The 17,688-nt window shown below is 42.4% G+C and overlaps 1 protein-coding gene across 1 annotated transcript in view; it reads left to right on the plus strand.

The window, feature by feature from the left end:
- Positions 1 to 17,688, plus strand: part of LOC117746457 (dipeptidyl aminopeptidase-like protein 6) — a 58,036-nt gene that overhangs the window by 13,045 nt on the left and 27,303 nt on the right. The gene's annotated exons all lie outside the window — the stretch shown is intronic.

Here is a 17,688-nt window from a genome sequence, read left to right on the forward strand (position 1 = left end):
CAGGCCTCTCTCTCTCTTCTGAGCTGTGGCCATGCAAGCGTTCAGACTTTTAGATCTTTTCTGTCTCCTACCTTTTTGTGCAAACTGCATTATCCTGGACATGTTGCGACAGTGTCTGGTTTTGTGGCCACAGAGTCATAATGTGAGGAGGTTTTTCGGTCTTGAGTTACTTATGAGATCAATTGTGGAGGCCAAACTGGAACCACATTGTGAGCCTCCATTACTGGCAACCGTAACACTTCTTTTTTTTTCTCCTGGTAAAGTCCCAATTTGGTCGCCGAGGATGTCATTTTGGTCCGAAAACGATCTGCATGGCTCCTTTGTTTCTGTTTGACTTTGGAGGCATTCACGGAGAGGCCTCTTCCACGCTGCTCTGTAGCGTGTCATACAGTCGAGATCATCTTTTTCCTCAGGAGAGAATCGGTGAGGGCAGGTAGTGGGAGCTACTGGGATGTTGTTCTCTTTCGGGTTCACACGAGCAAATATTTTTGCATTGCGGTGTACGACATGCACCTTATGGGGGCACACAGCAACGCAGTGGACTGTGGAGCATAAAGAAAAGACAGTCGTGCGCCGGAGTCGGTCAGAGGAGGCAATGTGCAACTGCCATAATGCAACAAGTGAACAATGAAGCTGTAAAACGGCATAACATAAAACAAACAAATTTCCTCCTCGGTGGTCTCATTTCTGTACAGATATTATACAGCGCTGTTTTGAATAATGAAGAATATACTGCACAAAGGGTCTCTTAAAAATGCAGCTCAAATACTGATTAAATTGCGTCTGAAATGCCATACCAACATGCTATTTAGTACGCTAAAACAGCATGTGAGACTTTTTTAGTATGTCAAATACTTTCGTATGAAACCAATGTTATGTGAATTGCATACTATTTCCGATTGAATATATATCAATTTGCAAACACTAGACTCTACAATGCAATGGGGTAGTGGCCACTCTTATGATTTAAAGTTGTAGTTTGGTCACATGAGGTTGGCACATGTGACAAAGGTTAGGCATCTCCAACCAGCAAGGAGCCACTCGTGAAACGGTAACTACAGTGTTAGCGGCTAAAGAAATACACGCTACTGTTTATTCACAGAAAAGCATGTTGAACAATAGTGCACATATTGAGTATGTGCATCGTACTTGATGTTCGGACACGGCACATGTCAGACTCAGCATACAGAGATAATTATAAGTTTGTACTTTTCTATGCCTCAGCGACGGAGTCATTATGTTTTGGGGTTTTACACCCGTCTGTTGGACTCAAAGATGAACTGATTTAGATTTGTTCAAAGGTCACTGTGACATCACGTCAGTCCCTTTCTCGAGACACCTCAGGAAAGCCTGGAGAGAATTTCTTCGAATTTGGCAAAAAATCCACTTGAACTGCTTTAAATTCATTGGACAAAAGTCACCGTGACCTCACAGAACATGTTTTGGTCATAATTTTTGTCGTAACAATTTCACAAACATGTCTCATAGGATAAAATGATGAAGTGGTTATGTTTTGGAAAGAAATGGATGCAAACATGACTGGTTGGTGGATTCATACAACCGTGAGGCGGTAATTGTAGTTTTCTTTTAGAAAGTACAGAACGTATTACAAAAAAGCAACAACACAGGCTTAGTGTCAAACAATAACCAACTGATTCTGTTATGAATACTTAACAAGCAAGTTGACTAGTGCAGCCTTCCAAAACTGTCAAGTATTGATGGGGGTCAAGGAGTGAGGTACAGAGGCTATAGGGAATGATAAAAAGTAAATGTAATTTAGTGTGTGTGTGTGTGTGTCCATGTGTCTGTGTGTGTGTGTGTGTGTGTGTGTGTGTGTGCATGCGTGTCCAAACATTTACAGACAAGACAATGGTAGATTAATTGCTTCCCCCCTGAAAGTCCTCTCTTGCTAAAAGACCAATAATGAGTCTGATTAAAAAAGTGTGCCCTTATTAATTACCTCTCTGTAACGTCCAGACAGTGAAAAACTACCCTGCCTGCAGTCTGAAAACTTCTCTGCCCTTCGTCACACGTGGGCTTGTTTTCTCACGCCGGTTCTATCCTTAACCCAAGACGTACAGCCGCCGTTCCGCAGACGAGGAGCGGCGATGCAAATAGCAGTATTTACCCTCGGTGATGCGAGCCTGCGGCTAATCCGACAGCTGAAGGAATCGCGGCTGTCCAGAGGGCGAAAGGGACGTGACTGATGATGGAGTTGGCCGGGCTGACAGCAGGCAGCACAGCTGATCAGAAACAGCTTGTTCCTAAATCCGCATCCATCGTTGACTGTTGTATTGGCATTGTGCATGACAATCATTTTAATTACAGTATTTGGCATTTCAGTGGGCCACAAACAAAAAGTCTCTCCAACGCATACTGTGCATACAGAAAATGTTAAACAAACTCGAGAAATAAAGTCTCGACAATGTTTTATGTTTTATTTATAATCCTTAAAGTTAAACAGCAAGCACAGTGTATTGCTACGACAGACAGTAATTTCAGTTAGTGCGCCTATAACTAAAGTGCAACTAGTCTATCTGTTTACAGTGCAAACAAACAATCACATGTTTTAATAAAGAAGTCAGTCAACCATATAACTGCAACTGTAATCTCGCTTCAAGCGGCACATGCTGCAAGTATTTCTCCACACAACAGCAGCAGTTCAGTTGGTTCCCTTGCTGAGGAGTTGGAGATGTGCAGCTGCGGCTCTCCGTCTAACAGCCGACTGCTCCTTCTTGTCCCATCACACCCTGCAATCTTTTTGTAAAAGAAGATGGCCGTTCTATAATTTTGTACAATGAAGATCACTCCATGTTCAGAAGTTGGGGAATGGCGGTAGGGCAGGGCGACATGGAGAAAATCAAATAGCAACATTGCAAGGATATAGGTTTGACCATTGGTGCTTTACATTTCTGATAAATAATCATCAGTAATGTGAATAAAATGACTAAGTGTGTAAATGCAATTAATAGAACAGCTATAGAACAGTCTGGGAAGATCAGAAAGTTGCATCACACAAGACAACATTTATGTGATATTAGGATATCCAAATCTAAGACTATATCTAGTCTAGTGAGTAAATGGTGATTATGCATTAATGACATAATGGTAGTTAAAATAAAAAATACTGAAATAACCCCACACTATTCCATGTGCACATGTTGGTCTGTGGAGTTGTCCCACGCTGCTAAAAATCCAAAATTCCCAAACAAAATGCAGATGAAATGCCTTCAGTGTCCTCATGTAGCTCTGCTGAGAGATGTTTCTGCCAAGTATAAACTACAAGTATAAACTACACTAAATACTAAAAATGAGAAGGTTAAACTTTTACATGCGGACTATTGGCACATATTGATCATTAGAAGTCAAATCCAGAAACGTGGGTTTGCCGAAACACCAAAGCAAAAACTGAGGTGTTCAGGCAAAATGTGAAAATGGAACTCTTTGCAAAGGTGCATTAGATTGCACAGGTGTTGATGATGTCGTGTCCGTCGCCGTTTCAATGATGTGCTGTCTGCTCGCTGGCAACAAAAAAAAGCCTCAGGGATGCATTAACATAAAACATAATGGGCGATGGTGTGCTGCCCGGCATTGTTGGTTTTAAGTGTCACACAAACACCAAAGTGTGTGTGTGAGGCTTTCTGCTCTGCTGCTTGTGGCTGATAATGATCGCTTATCAAACAGAACGGTACCAGCCTTTGTTAGGCGCCCTCATTTCTCTCTCGCCCTTTTTTCTCTTTAACTTCAGTCTGAACTGACTGACTGATGCCAGAGACGCTTAAATCCTCTATCCACAATCTCCTTCATAAGAAATCATTTCCTGACAGGAAAATATTAGCATTTTTAGTAAATGCATGGCCCCCACCATATTACAAGTTAATGTCTTCATAATAAACTCTAATTTGTGTCGGTGTTTTAGTAATAAAGTAAACACAATCCTTGGAGTGGAAACGATTAACAGAGGAATTGTCCTGTGAGAAATTGGCTGAATATTCATTTAGTCTTTTTTTGTTATAGATGTCAGACAACTAGCGATCACTGGGGGGAGCTAGCATGCAGTTGAAGACTTTCCCATTGTTCATTGATAAATAAATAAATGATTGTTTGTTGGTCCCCCAGATAGAAGGGGGGGAAAAGCCGTTGTCAATAACTTGAACAGCCCTGCACATGCTTGCTTGGTGCAAAGTGCTTGTTTAAGAGCTTTGGATTTATTTGACAGAGCTGCCTAGAGATGCTGTCTCAGACAGCGCATAAACGATAGAACTGAATGTAAATGAAATTGACGTCAATTAGCTGATAAAAAATGTGGTTCAAAGGAGGCGCAACAAAAGCTCCGCAGGCTCGCTCTGACCGGCCATGGATGATTCTCTTTTTGCTCCTCCAATTAGGCCTGCTTGTGTGTTGCTTCTTGTTTTCGTTGTCGTTGCCAAGAATCTACAAGTGATGGGTCGTGATGATCAATTGTTGCGCCTCTCACTGTGTTCTTCTCTCGTTTATTAGAGCTTGGCAGGTGTCTCTGCTCCCCAGATTTGCTTTTTTTTGTTTTGTTTAGTGTGTTTGTCTTGTTAATGTCCGGTTGCCTTTCACATGATGTCTTACAAACTTTGTTGATATTTTTCTGCGGCTAATTTCCAGGTGCTCGCATCCTCTGACAGCGAGATGAGTTTAAATTGCCAGTGAGCGACTGTGGGAAGCCATCCCACACTAGTGAAGACGAATAATAGGGAGAGAGACACTTTCACACATTTGAGGATTAAACCGTAATCTTGAATTGTGACATTAATTTCATTTGTAAACCTTTTTGTTCTTGTTTATTGCGATCTCTATGCAGAACAAACCCAACTATACATGCATTTACATCCCAACTAGATTTATTTGAATGTATTTTGGTGAAAGGGAAACAAGGCTCTCTGCTCGTGCCAGTGGAGCTGTCCACAGCTGTGGTGCTGAAGTCAGTCTTGCACTGAGCTGTGTACCATCGTGCCAAATGGGGTGCGGCCTTTTTAAAGTCCACTGTCAGAATCGTCATGCCACAAAAATGTGTGTTTCCCTCTACAGTTCTTTCTATATGTTTGTTTTCTTTCTATTCTATAATTTCATGTTTCTCTTTTATCCTGATCAGAGGCACCATATATGGGCCTACTAAAGTCTTGACCAATGGTGGTAATATAATAGTATCCCCAATAACTATATATCATCTTTATTTGTGCTATTGTTACTTCTCTGTTATTGTGATTGTGCTTATCCATGGGTGTGTACTATAACAATATGTGATTCACAAATCTGACTTGTTTTCATTTTTTTAAATAAGTTGTGAAATATTATGTATTCCTTAACTATGGTAAATTAATGCGCAATTGACTTTATTATGGTGCACACTTGATACCCTAATAGTGAGGTTGATGTTCAGAAAATGAGTCTGAAGAGAGAAACTAAAGGAACACAATCCCCCTAAATGTTATTATAATCAAATTAGCGTTTCACCTATAAGCTGGGCTGATACCATTTATACTTTTGCCGAATCTGACTATATGAACTAACAGCACTTGATGCCGTCATCATTATGAACAAAAGTGTGATCTCTGTATAAGCGTGCGCAGATGAATTTCCTGGAGCAATCAAAAATATTTCATGATTTGCTGTAGGATTAAAATGGATGATGTTACGCTGAAGTTGAGACTTTGCTCATGTTTATTCCTGTGAAAACAACAATTACCTCTTAAGATGACTGTGACGAAGACGTCGCACAATCTCCGCTGCGCCGTTGACGCACGTTGCGGACTTTCTCTGCGTCTTATCGGAGCTCGTTCAGCTCCAACAGATGACGGTTCAAAAGGCCACGAGCTCTGCAGAGGCTGTACGTGACTTCTGAAGAAAAGCTCCCTTCAGAACGAGAGGGCTGCGCGCGTGTGTACGCGCGCGTGCGCGCAACACAAACATAGGCAGGCAAGCTGTGCTAACAATAATGTGCATTGTGTGCACAGAGATGTGACACACGGTGAGAGAGTTACAGCACAAACAATATTTTGTTGGGAACGGGAACTATTTCTGTTCTATATGTGGGAGGACGGAGCACCGCTTCTCAAGAGCAGCAACCCTTTGTTTTATTGGCAGACGATATAGTATGATTTTTATGGGTATAGAGATATGCACATCCGCTCTCTCTCTCTCTCTCTCTCTCTCTCTCTCTCTCTCTCTCAATGCACAGAACACGGTATATGGGTGTATGTATGCTTAAGACGAAAGAATTGCCACCCGGAAGTCAGCTCCACTGATACCTAAAAGTATTTCGCTCCTCTTGCATTGATTCCTGTTTCCATTTCCTGTGTAATGGACTTGCCAGTAATGAGTGCCCACAGTGATCTGATCCGAACTGACAGGGCTCCATATTATCAGCATGCGAGCTCGGGGCGCGAGGCAGCCTGGTACAACTAAATATAGGTAGGACAAAACTTTGAGTTCTCCTTTATATTACGGGATGGGGGGGGGGCAATCTTCTCTGACCGGACTGCAGAGAGAAGACGTTTGCTCCTAACTTTTGCTAATGATGGAAGTTCAGTTTTGTACTTTTTTTTGGGTCCCAGTTTTTTGTTAGTTTCACGATGCTTTAAAACAATGACATAAGCATAGCTGCATTAATGGTTTGCAATCTGACGTGTTTTAGTGATTCTTTTTTGACGTTGACACGATGCTTAATCCTCCAACTGTTGCTACGCACTATAATTTATAATACAGAATAAGACTAAACACGTGTAGGCGGTGGTTTTGGGAGCCCGTGGAGCTGTGGGTGATGACACGGAAAGGCGAGCCGAACCTCCCACCTCGCAACTGCACATCAGCTGAACCCTGTCTGCACCTACGGTCTCTTACATTATTCTAACAAATCACTTGATACCCTTGAACACGTGGTACTTCTAGCTCAAGCTTTCTCTCTCTCTCTCTCTCTCTCTCTCTCTCTCTCTCTCTCTCGGTCTGCGTCTCTCTCCTCCTCATTATTCCGCACCTGTCAACAGCGGACGCCGGCGCGCGCTCCTCTTCTTTATTTACCGTCATGACTTCTGGAAAAGACGCGAACGGGCCGCCGGTGAAATCGGCTCAGCAGCAGGAGCAGGTAGGACCTCAGGAAGCTGCTGTTCCCTTCTGTGCTCATATGATTCGCTTTGGGCGTTTATTATCTCTCTTAACAAGCGCGCGCGTGTGGAGTGGCAGCGGCGAAAATAGATGATCTTAAAAAGATAAACACAATATTCGATATTTATGGCGTTTGGCTTTTTTTTCCTTTTTCTGGCTAGGTGGCAGTCATGCACCGACTTCCTAACTTTTTCCTAAATATTTAATGAACTCCTATTGTAACCCTTAGCCCGCAGGTGTAGGGTCTATACCATAATAACCGGTGCAGTGTCCTGTTTTCATGAGCAATTCTACTTGGTGGGAACATCTTCTGGTCTTCTGATACACGAGGGGATTCATTTTTGTTTTTAGTTTAATTTCAGGAACCAAAGGTAAACGTTTTCACAGCTTTAAGAAAAAAGAAAGACAGATGTGTGATTGTTAAACGCTCTGCATTGTTTTATCAACTCATTTAGTTTAAATTGCGATTTGCATGAGGCCACATAGGGAACACTGCAAAGTGATGTAATGGCACTATCCACGTAATGGGTTTACATAACTGAGCTCCTGCCAATAATTCACTTTAAAAGGTGCTTCACAGAGACACAAACTCAGGTTTGCTCGTAAGGAAGTGAAAACATCTTGACAATGAATCGAGTTGCATAACAGCTGATGCTTGTTAAGTATTTGTTTTTGTCACTGATTTTATAAAAAGGTCTGTTTCCTCAGTTTAGGTGAAGGTTCTCTCCATTATATAGCTAATTGTTGCATGGGCAGGACATATTAAGTGATATTCCTCAAAGTGGCCGAAAATGTCAAGAACCTCAACAGCGTTTTACTGTTTCTTGTTTACTTTCTCAAGAGCGTGAGGATGTCTTTCTCGGGTCTATGAAAACCTTTTGAATATTGTAAAAGTGCTTAGTTTTCTGCATCCTGTTCATACATTTATGAAAGTGGTGCAGTCGGCGGCAGCGCAGCAGATCCATAACGATGTTTAGATCAGAAATAAGGGAGCATAGGCATTTCATGAATGTCAAGCTCACAGAGAGCGAAATGCTCATCTGCACATGTCACAATGCACATGTAGCAATCCTTTCACCTTCAATAATGAAAAACAGAAAGACGCATCTCGATTCACTCCGGCCTCGACTTCTTGACCCCTTTTCAGAATGCGCAGTTTGTACAAGAAACACAATTTCCTGTTGGATGGGGAGCTCGGAAAATATATACCCCCTCCCCATCACTGACGCCACATCAACAGTGACCTTGCTCGTTGGTAATATCAGTTTCAAATGCAAATGCCAGCGTGTGCGTCTACTCTTTTAATGAGGCAGAGACGGAGGCAGAGAGACGAGAATATCGCAGCACGGGAAGCGCCGTGCCAAGCCAAGTAGCACATCGGAGATTTGAACTGCAGCCACTCTGGACTGCAGCAGCACTGCTGCTGACAGTGGAGGCTTCAACGCAGTTGGCCGACGTGTTGTGGGCACCTGGCTCTTTATCCAGCTCGAATCTGAGGAATACACGTGAATAAATTCAAGCTTTATATCTTATCTTCTCCAGTCGAAAAATGCTGCCGCTTTTATTATGCCAGTCATTACAGGCTCAGCAAGCGCACCACCATATTGTTTATCTGATACGGCATCACTGTCAGTCTCTTTTGTTGAGCACTACTGCAAACAGCCCCTGCACGCTGTTGCGGACTGAAATAATTGCCACCATTGTTGCGCTCAGTCTGAACTCCAGGTCCTTGTCTTGTTCAATATAGCATCCACTTGTCCTGTATCTATTTCCAGCCACAGGGTAGACGAGCTGTCATTTAAAACACAAGCACCTATCCACACTGAAGGGATCAAAGGTGACTCGTGCAGTATACGAAGACCTGTTACATAATTGATGAGTTGGGTAGACTCTGTTGTGATTAAATTCAATTAGAACACTGTCGTCAATCTTTTCACCCCCTCCTCCCCGTCTGAAACTTTCATCCTTCTAAATGCATTTGGTCTGCACATAATGATTCGGAGAGGATAATAGGTCTCTTGTCTTTTCCTTTAACTCGAAATGGATTCAATTTCCAGGGACATTTTTAAGGAAACATTACATTCATCGGTTTAAAAGAGAAGGAGGAAAAAAAAAAGAAACAGCAGCGAGGGTTGGTTACAGCTGATCCATTCTTGAGTGATTTAACTTCAGTCACGTTGTCGTGCGCTGCAGTTATTCTGATGATTAAAAGATGTTGTGCCAGTTTTGTCCAAAAGGCAGGCAGTAATTCATATCTCCTGAGAAAACACTTCTTTTCCTCAGTCTTGCCTTTTTTCCTGTCGATAGATTCGGTAGGCGTTGACGCCGCCTCGTTTTTACTTTACTTATCTCCCTCCCAGTGTCACACACTTTGCACGACATGTTATTAATTCTCACAAAGACCAATGAAAAGCCACATGGAGCCCAGAAAGCATCTACTGATAACGCCATGTTTATTCTCTTTTGTCTCTTTCACATTTCCCATTTATATGGATCTTTTCCTGCAGATCCTTACTTCTTTTATCAAGAAGCTCAGATGTATATTTATGCATCAACACAGATTGGGAAGGATTTCCTTTCCATCTGTTTTGTAGATTCTTTTAAACAATTATCCTCAGAGAGAGTTACCCAGGACATCTACAGACAACACATTGAGTCTGTTCATAGTTACTTTTTTTTTACTGTATTATTTTTTTGTCTGACCTGCACAATAAACAAAGTAGATAGACCCATTGTTTTTCTTTCTTCTAAATTGACATTTGGCTGGTGATGATGACAGAGAAACGTGCCCATCTGTCTGTATCAATCTCACCTCCCCACATGCTCTATATTTTATTGTGTTCACGCTCAGCGGAGAGGTTGCTAATGGATTTTATCAACATACTTGATGACGAAACACATAACAAATCGGGCTACTGTGGAAAACATTGGAAAACTCCAGTGGCTGCAAATCTCCGATTGTGCAGTAACCTTAAAAACCTGAAAGCCTTCGCCTCACAGACGTTTATGGGCCAAATGAATAAACAAATTAATTAATTATCTTTTATTTACTTTAACCATCTTTGTGGTATGTCTTGACGAACCTTACAGTGAAGGTGTCAATCCATAAATAAGTAATACATAAGGTATAATGATTAATAATTACAAAGGTTGATCAGTCAGCAATAGGCATTAACACCTATACATATTGTATGGGCTAAAACGCATTAGAATAATACACTACAAGGTAACTATTAACTACTAGGTAATAATTATGGGATTTCATGCTTCTCAAACGTGCTTCTGTTTTGGAGGAAAGTCTTCCGTCTTCATCCCCGACCGCCACCTGCTGCTAAATGTTGGAGGAGAGTTGTGCTGCAGATGTGCAACAGGCTTTGTAATGTTGGTCTCATGCCATATGACTGAGCGGCGTTATCATTGAATTATTTTGCGTAGTGCTTTGTCATCAAATTGTTTCTCGTTGGCTCTCTGCTCTAGATGCTGAATCATTGTCTTCCATCCTGAAGAAGAGAATTTTTTTAATGTCAAGCATAAGCACGTTAGCGTTGTCCTAGTGTGAGCGTGTTAGAATGCTGATATGGTTTCCCACAAAGCTGGGACCAGGTACAGCCTCACCGGGCGCTGGCAGGGCCGTGGGCTCTTAGTCTTGTTGCATTTGGCTTTGGCCCAACTGTTCAGTTTGCTGTTACTGTATTTTGTACTGTACAACGCAGTCTGTCCTCTGTGTTTCTAGGGATTTGTGTAGGTTTGTATACACGTTAATGCGTCCACCATATTGCACAAAACGTTCCTGTTTTGAGTCATAGAAAAAGACATCCAGGTACACTTGAGATATAGAGAGGTCCCACGACTTTCCAAGCCAAATATAGATGAGTACACACATATAGATGAGTACACGCACACACACACACACACACACACACGCACACACACGCACACACACACACACACGCACACACACGCACACACACACACACTCTTGAAGATGTAGAATAGAATCCCACGGAGCGCCTCCCTGTCTCTGGTAATGTATCTGTTCTGACAATAAGACGAGTGCGGCACTATTTTTAATCGAGACACGCTGACTGGGTGTAATTTAATTTAAGAATACTGTAGCTGACTGGAAGAATTTAAGTGAGCCGTGGAAGGGAAGAAGCATCCCCCCAGATATTGAATCATTTATTCCCAGGTGAAATCAGATAATGGCATAAAAGGCAGTGGTCTAAATCATTTAATATTATTTTGAGTTGTTGAGAAAGAACAACATCGTGCACTTCTTATTTACCTCACTAATAAATCAGTGATGCCACTAGTAATACTACTGCAACCAGTACTGCTACCATAACTAGCAGTACAATTACTACTACTACTACTACTACTACTACTACTACTACTACTACTACTCATTCAAATACGTCCATCTGAGCGACTCACATTTAGAGCATTTAGCAGCTTAAGTAAGAGCCAGATAAGTTTCCTCGGGAGTTTTTGAAGCACAACAAACAGCTAGAGGGAGAGTCAATATTTGACATAACATGAATCCAACTGAATGCTAATGCCACTTTGCGTCTGCTTGATGTGTAAATGAGCAACCGTTCGCTAACAATGATCATCATATCCACGTTATGAAGTCATAATATGTCAGGGTTGAGTTATCAGCCAAGGAATCAATTAATACTAAATTAATTGATAACACTATAGATTTTCCTTCAATTAATTAAGTTAAGTAATTACATTGAGAACGTGCTAAATGTGGATTAGGAAAAGCTTGTTGTGTGATTGTATTGCAACCAGATGGAGCTTTGCAGAAGGACTTTTGAATTGTTTGCTTGTGATGATACTTAAGAGCAAAACTTCATCAGCAGGTAATGAAAATGTTCCAGAGCCCTCTCATTCGACATCTGCACAGAGAAACTGTACAACCGTGAAGTCAAAGATGAGCTATATTGTCAATGGACTTTGAGTTAACAGCAACTGCACTCTGTCTCTTCCTCTCTTCTTCTGTATTTTTAATTTGGTGTATTCCTCCTCATGTGTGCACTTTCTTTCAGTACTTTTTCTCAGTGACGTTAGTCAGACATGTCGATCTGATGTCCTCAATTCACAGTGTTGTGCTTCTCTCTACACTTATCAGCAAACACGTTCACATTACAATATCTCATCTGAACAACATTTAGTTTTCTTTGTCTCGCCTCAGTTGAGTGTAAACCTCACCCTCCACATTGGAAGGGGACAAAGACGAGCTGGATAGACGGAGACACGTTAATGCGCTACGATCCATGAACCAAAAGCCAACTGGCATAAATTCTTAATCTCCTTCATGAATGCCCATAATTTATTGATGCTGTTCCAGAGGAAAAGTTTACCCCTATATCCAAAGGCTACTGCTTCCCTCTCGAGTTTGACTCGTACTCAGACAGCGACTACGTAACAGTGGAGTGATATAGCAAGTGTCGAGGGTCCGATGTCTGCAGCTGAAGTTTGCCTTTGTTTCAAATGTCTGTATTCTCTCGTGTCATTTTTGTTATTTAGCTAATTTCGTGAGCCTCCGGTCACATTTCCCACGTGACACTCAGCAGTAATATTAGTCCCCACTGCACTGCACAGCAGCCAGCACCGTCTTTACTGCAAATCTGACTCAAATGACTCTCTTGGTTCCCTTGGAAACCAGGTGCTCAGAGATCAGTAAAGATCCATTTCACACTTCAGCAGCGAGCAGAGACAAAGAGATGGTTAGACAGAGGGAAAGTGGGAGGGAGAGAGGATTAGAAAGAGAGAGAGAGAGAACGGGAGCATCTTTTAAGCTTCACCTTTAAAAGATGCTTCATTTTTATAGCCCTTTTTGTCTAGAAATAAAATGAAAATAGTAACAAATGGATTAGGGGAAAAAATGCGGTTGCTTCCCTCCCATGGGACTCTCTAAAACCGTCAGCCGAGAAATGCACCGGGTTTGTTTAGATGTGGTGTCTGTAGAGAAGAGGGTGAAAATGGCTCCGGCTCTCATTTATTGATGCAGCTTTTATTGTTATTAGCTGTATGGCATGCGCGCCTGCTCTTCACACAGACTAACAGACGGAGATGGCTTTATGCAGACAGCCAGTAATATTTCACCGTTTCTGGAAACGCTGCCAAAGGTCAAGATATCCTTTTAAGCACGCAGACGCGCGCTTTGCCTCGTTAAGAGCTCTTCAGTAAAGGTCATCATCCAGGGAATATGAAAGTTTACGGCTGCTCAGTTTGTTGCATACTTCAACATGTCCAACAACGGGGAAATCAACTGATCTGAAGTTAGATCCTGTAAGTCTCTTAAGGGTTTTATTTTGCTGGAAACATGAGGTGTTGGCAATTCACACATTTTCATGTGACATTTTATGTGCCTGAGTTTGGAGCTCCCAGCTCCTTTGTGGTTGAGTTGGTGAAATGTTCCACACTGCACAAAAGGATAAAGCAGTCTGCAGGGACAAAGCAATCATAGCTAAGACACTTTAATAGCATGAGAGAACAGTGCTATTTTAAAACATTTGCTGGTGCTTTTGAGTCTACTTTTTTTAATACATGGACTCAGTATGGGAGCAAGTTATTGGGTCTTTAACAAGAGAGACAATAAATAAAGGAGCTTATGAAAAGAAAGAATCCTCTACCTAAATCTGTGTGTATAGATGCTCCAGACCTCATCGACACTCTGGGTATTGACTCGTCTTATTGGTTCCCGTTTAGAACCGGGTTTCTGGGGGCAGCCCTACTACAGACTGGTGTGCAGGAATGGTCCCTGTTCTAAAACCCGATCACCCATATAGGTCCTTATGTGTGTAGACCTGACAAAGTGGACCAATAAGTCAACAGAGAGAGACATGTGATTTCATCAGTGGATCACACTCTCGGAACTGGACACACATTTCTGTTTTGGCAAATCCACTTTGCTAAATTATATTCATTACTCCATTTGGGAGATATTGCTTTAACAGACTCTGCTTTGGCATCGGCACTGCAACCGAACATTTCCAAAAGAGATTGTCTCAGCTGCAGGAAATTCTCGATGGAATAGTTTTCCAGATGGATGATGTCCTCATTCATGTGAAGACTAAGGCTCAGCACGACATGAGATGGATGGCAGCGTTAAAGTGACTAGACCAAGCAGGTGCGATGCTAAAAAGCGAACGTGTGAATTCCTCAAAACCTTTGTCGAGTTTCTGGTACAGCTCAACAACAAGGTGAGAGCTGTCACCGACACAGAGGAGCCCACTGATGTGAGTGGGGTGAGAAGGCTTCAGGGGATGGTTAATAATTTCGACAAATACGCCCTTACCCTAGCAGAGAGGACAGTTACAGAGGAAGTGCAAAGAACATTTGCACCTGGGAAAATTCCCAACGGAGGGCTTTTAACAGCATCAAAGGAGAATTGAGCGAACCACCAGGTTTGGCACTTTTCAATCCCAGGACACACACAATCGTCTCAGCCGGTGCATCGGCGTATGGACTGAGAGCTCCAGTGGGAAAAAAGCAGGCTTTAGCCATTGAGCAATTCCCAGACTTGATTTGGCTTCTTCTTCTTCCCCTTCTAGGATCAAAGAACTTGAACAAGACTGAGAACGAGACTGATGAGATACTCGTACTCTGGTGCACACGTTCCAGGCCAGCAGAGCAAAATGTAGAGAGCAAGTCAAACAGTCTTGTGGCCTGGACTGATCACACAACTTCCCAACACGGTGGAGGGAGGGAGGGTGACCTGTGTGACGGACACAACAGACAGTATTTAGAGATGATCCACAACTATAATGTAACAGTTTGATCTTCTCTCCCCAGCTATTTCTTTTTATTTCTTGATACAGCTGTTTCTGTCATTTTGAATGTGAACACCATGAACGCCTTCAAGAAGAGAATGTGCACTTTTGATTTCAGACATGCCCGGACAACACGTTGCGCAATCCGGATCCTAAACGTACCCCATTGACAGTTCAACCACCTCTATTTGCCACTAATGGGGGTTTCAAACCGTCTGAGTGAGAGGTGAAGAATGAAGAATGTGTTTTGCGGCCGTTGAAAGCTCTACAGGACAGGTTTCCCCCTACATTTTGAACTGTGATTATATATTTAAATGGAAACATCTCCATGAAACACCAGATATGAATTTAGGCAAATAAAAGTATTTACCTTAACTGGATATTTTTAAATAGTTCAATCTTGCCGAGCGTGTCTTAAGGCCCGAGACTCAGGAAACGAATAGCTGGGTCTTAACGTCCTACTCTCCAATAGCTTTTTGGGTGGTTTAAATGGCAGTGACGTCTGTCCTGACCAGCATGTAGCTTGTCACAGGAAGTGTGACAAACATCCACCACATATTTCCCAAGTTTGTGCAGTGAAGTTTAATGGCCGTATTCAACTGGATGCTATTTTATTGAGGAGTAAATAGTGAAAAAAAGGAAAACGTCCAACCGTTTTTGATTGCCTATCGATTTGAATTGCGGAAAAGCTCCCTGACCTCTGATTTAATAATTGGGTGTCTGTTTACCGAAATGCTCAAGCCCTGGAGGGGAGCTGCTCCTGCTCATCAAGTCATCTGCATCCTACATTTTCAGCCTGTGGAAGATGTGGATAAGATTAAAAAAAGTAGGCTGTCGGAAATTATTTCCATGTGCTTACAGTCAAAGAAATGACTGAGTAAATATTTACTCACATGGCTCCCAGGCTGGCATCAAAGTTCCAAGTATCAAAATATTCTGCTGAGAGACACTTTTCATATGTTTTGTGGCGTAGATCCAGCTGATCCAGTACCTCTCCGTCGGGCACACTGGACTGGATACAAGTCACCTGCGTTTGCCTTTTTCAGGGCAGATATACGTAAAAAAAAAGAGTAGGCAGATGAAGAAACAAGATTGTTATCGCTTGTCAAAACCTCTTATTGTTTTATTTCTGGCTTGATTCAGAGGCCCGGTCTTTGATGTCAAAGGCAACTTCAACAGCAAGTCTTTCAGGGACATTAATATCTCATGAATTTAGCAAACACCTGATCGTGAAAAGCTTTACCTCTGCAGCGATAAATCAGCGTATTGCCGTGACTGCTGTTTTCCTATGTGTACTCACTGCCTTCAATATTGATTTGCTTCCCTAAACAAACTGTGCAGAGACGGGCAGTACATATGCAGTGTAAATGCACGCAAACACACACACACACACACACACACACACAGTCATGCACACACACACACACACACAGACACACACACACACAATAAAAAGTAACTTGCAATGTCTTAAAATATATAAAAAGCATCATCTCGGCCCCGATAGTCGTTGCCATGTGTTCTCTCACGTGTACGCACAGACCCCTCATTAACTGGTAGATGGTTCACTGAGCTGCTGCATACTGTATAACTACTCACTGCGGGCAGACGGGTCTAATTGGTAACAATGATATCAACAGCTGGTCTGAGACGGGTGGCTGGAGCCGGTCACTTTCCTCACTGAATGGGTCCGTCTGTCCAAATGGAGCTCTAGTGCAAGTTCAGACAGGAAGACCAGACCCCTCAGCCCGCCATCTATTCCTCACATTCCTGCCAATCATTCCTCACGCATGCTCACTCATTGTTTACTTGCTCTCATTGTTGTGCGCCGTCAATCATGACACCAGCTGAGCAGATCAGCTGATCCCCTCTATCCAATAAGCACACGGAAACAATGACACGGCTAGCCAATCGTCTTGCTGCTGTCTCATTTGAATATGACTGTCTCTCTACCTTCAGTTCTTTCATGCTGCTGTTACGCACCCCTCCACCTCCCCATCTCCGCCCAGTCTCCACGGATCCTTCAGCTTCATCCACTCATCATTCTATCAGCCTCATCAGCCACCACCAGGTCCGGACTCCACGGGGGGATCTATCTCGTTGCTGATCAGGGCAGTCGGCCCTCAATTGCAAATCTCCCCGCAGAGTCCAAGCGCCAAAGACTCTGAGACCTCATTTCATATCATCTGTTAACAATAAACATGTATCCTTTCTTTATCTAACTGGTCTCTCCCTGATTGAAATGCATCCTCTGGATTGAGATTTTATTCATTCATAAAATGTATCCTCATTAGTAGGGCTACTCACGTGCTAAATTACCTCAGAGTAGCCTTACCTGTTTTGTAAATCAGTTACTCCCAAAGACTGGATCGGGACCCACAGGTGGGTTAGATGGGTGGGTCTTTTATTGAACTTTTAGATCTGCAGGGCATCGTTGAGCCACACAAAGGGAGCCTGAATGCTCATATTGTTCTGATCATTTTAGTCTGATTTTAACATTGAATCTAAAAATGAAAGGCTCGCGTACATTGTTTGTTCTACGGATGAGAAGAAATGGGAAATAGAAAGAGGTTCAAAGGTGTTTAACACAAAACCACGTTGTGATTGATCTCTTCGAAAATGGCTGGTTTACCTATTCAAGAAATCATATAGTGATGAGGAAATGCCTAATGTGAAGTAAAGGTGGAGGTGGTGGTTGAGGTGAACTTACTCCTTTGGTTTTTCCTGCTTCGTATTGGACACGGTATGTCCAGGAGGGAGTGTGTGTGTGTGTGTG

The sequence above is a fragment of the Cyclopterus lumpus genome, chromosome 17 (genome assembly GCF_009769545.1).
Source record: "Cyclopterus lumpus isolate fCycLum1 chromosome 17, fCycLum1.pri, whole genome shotgun sequence".
NCBI classification, from domain to species: domain Eukaryota; kingdom Metazoa; phylum Chordata; class Actinopteri; order Perciformes; family Cyclopteridae; genus Cyclopterus; species Cyclopterus lumpus.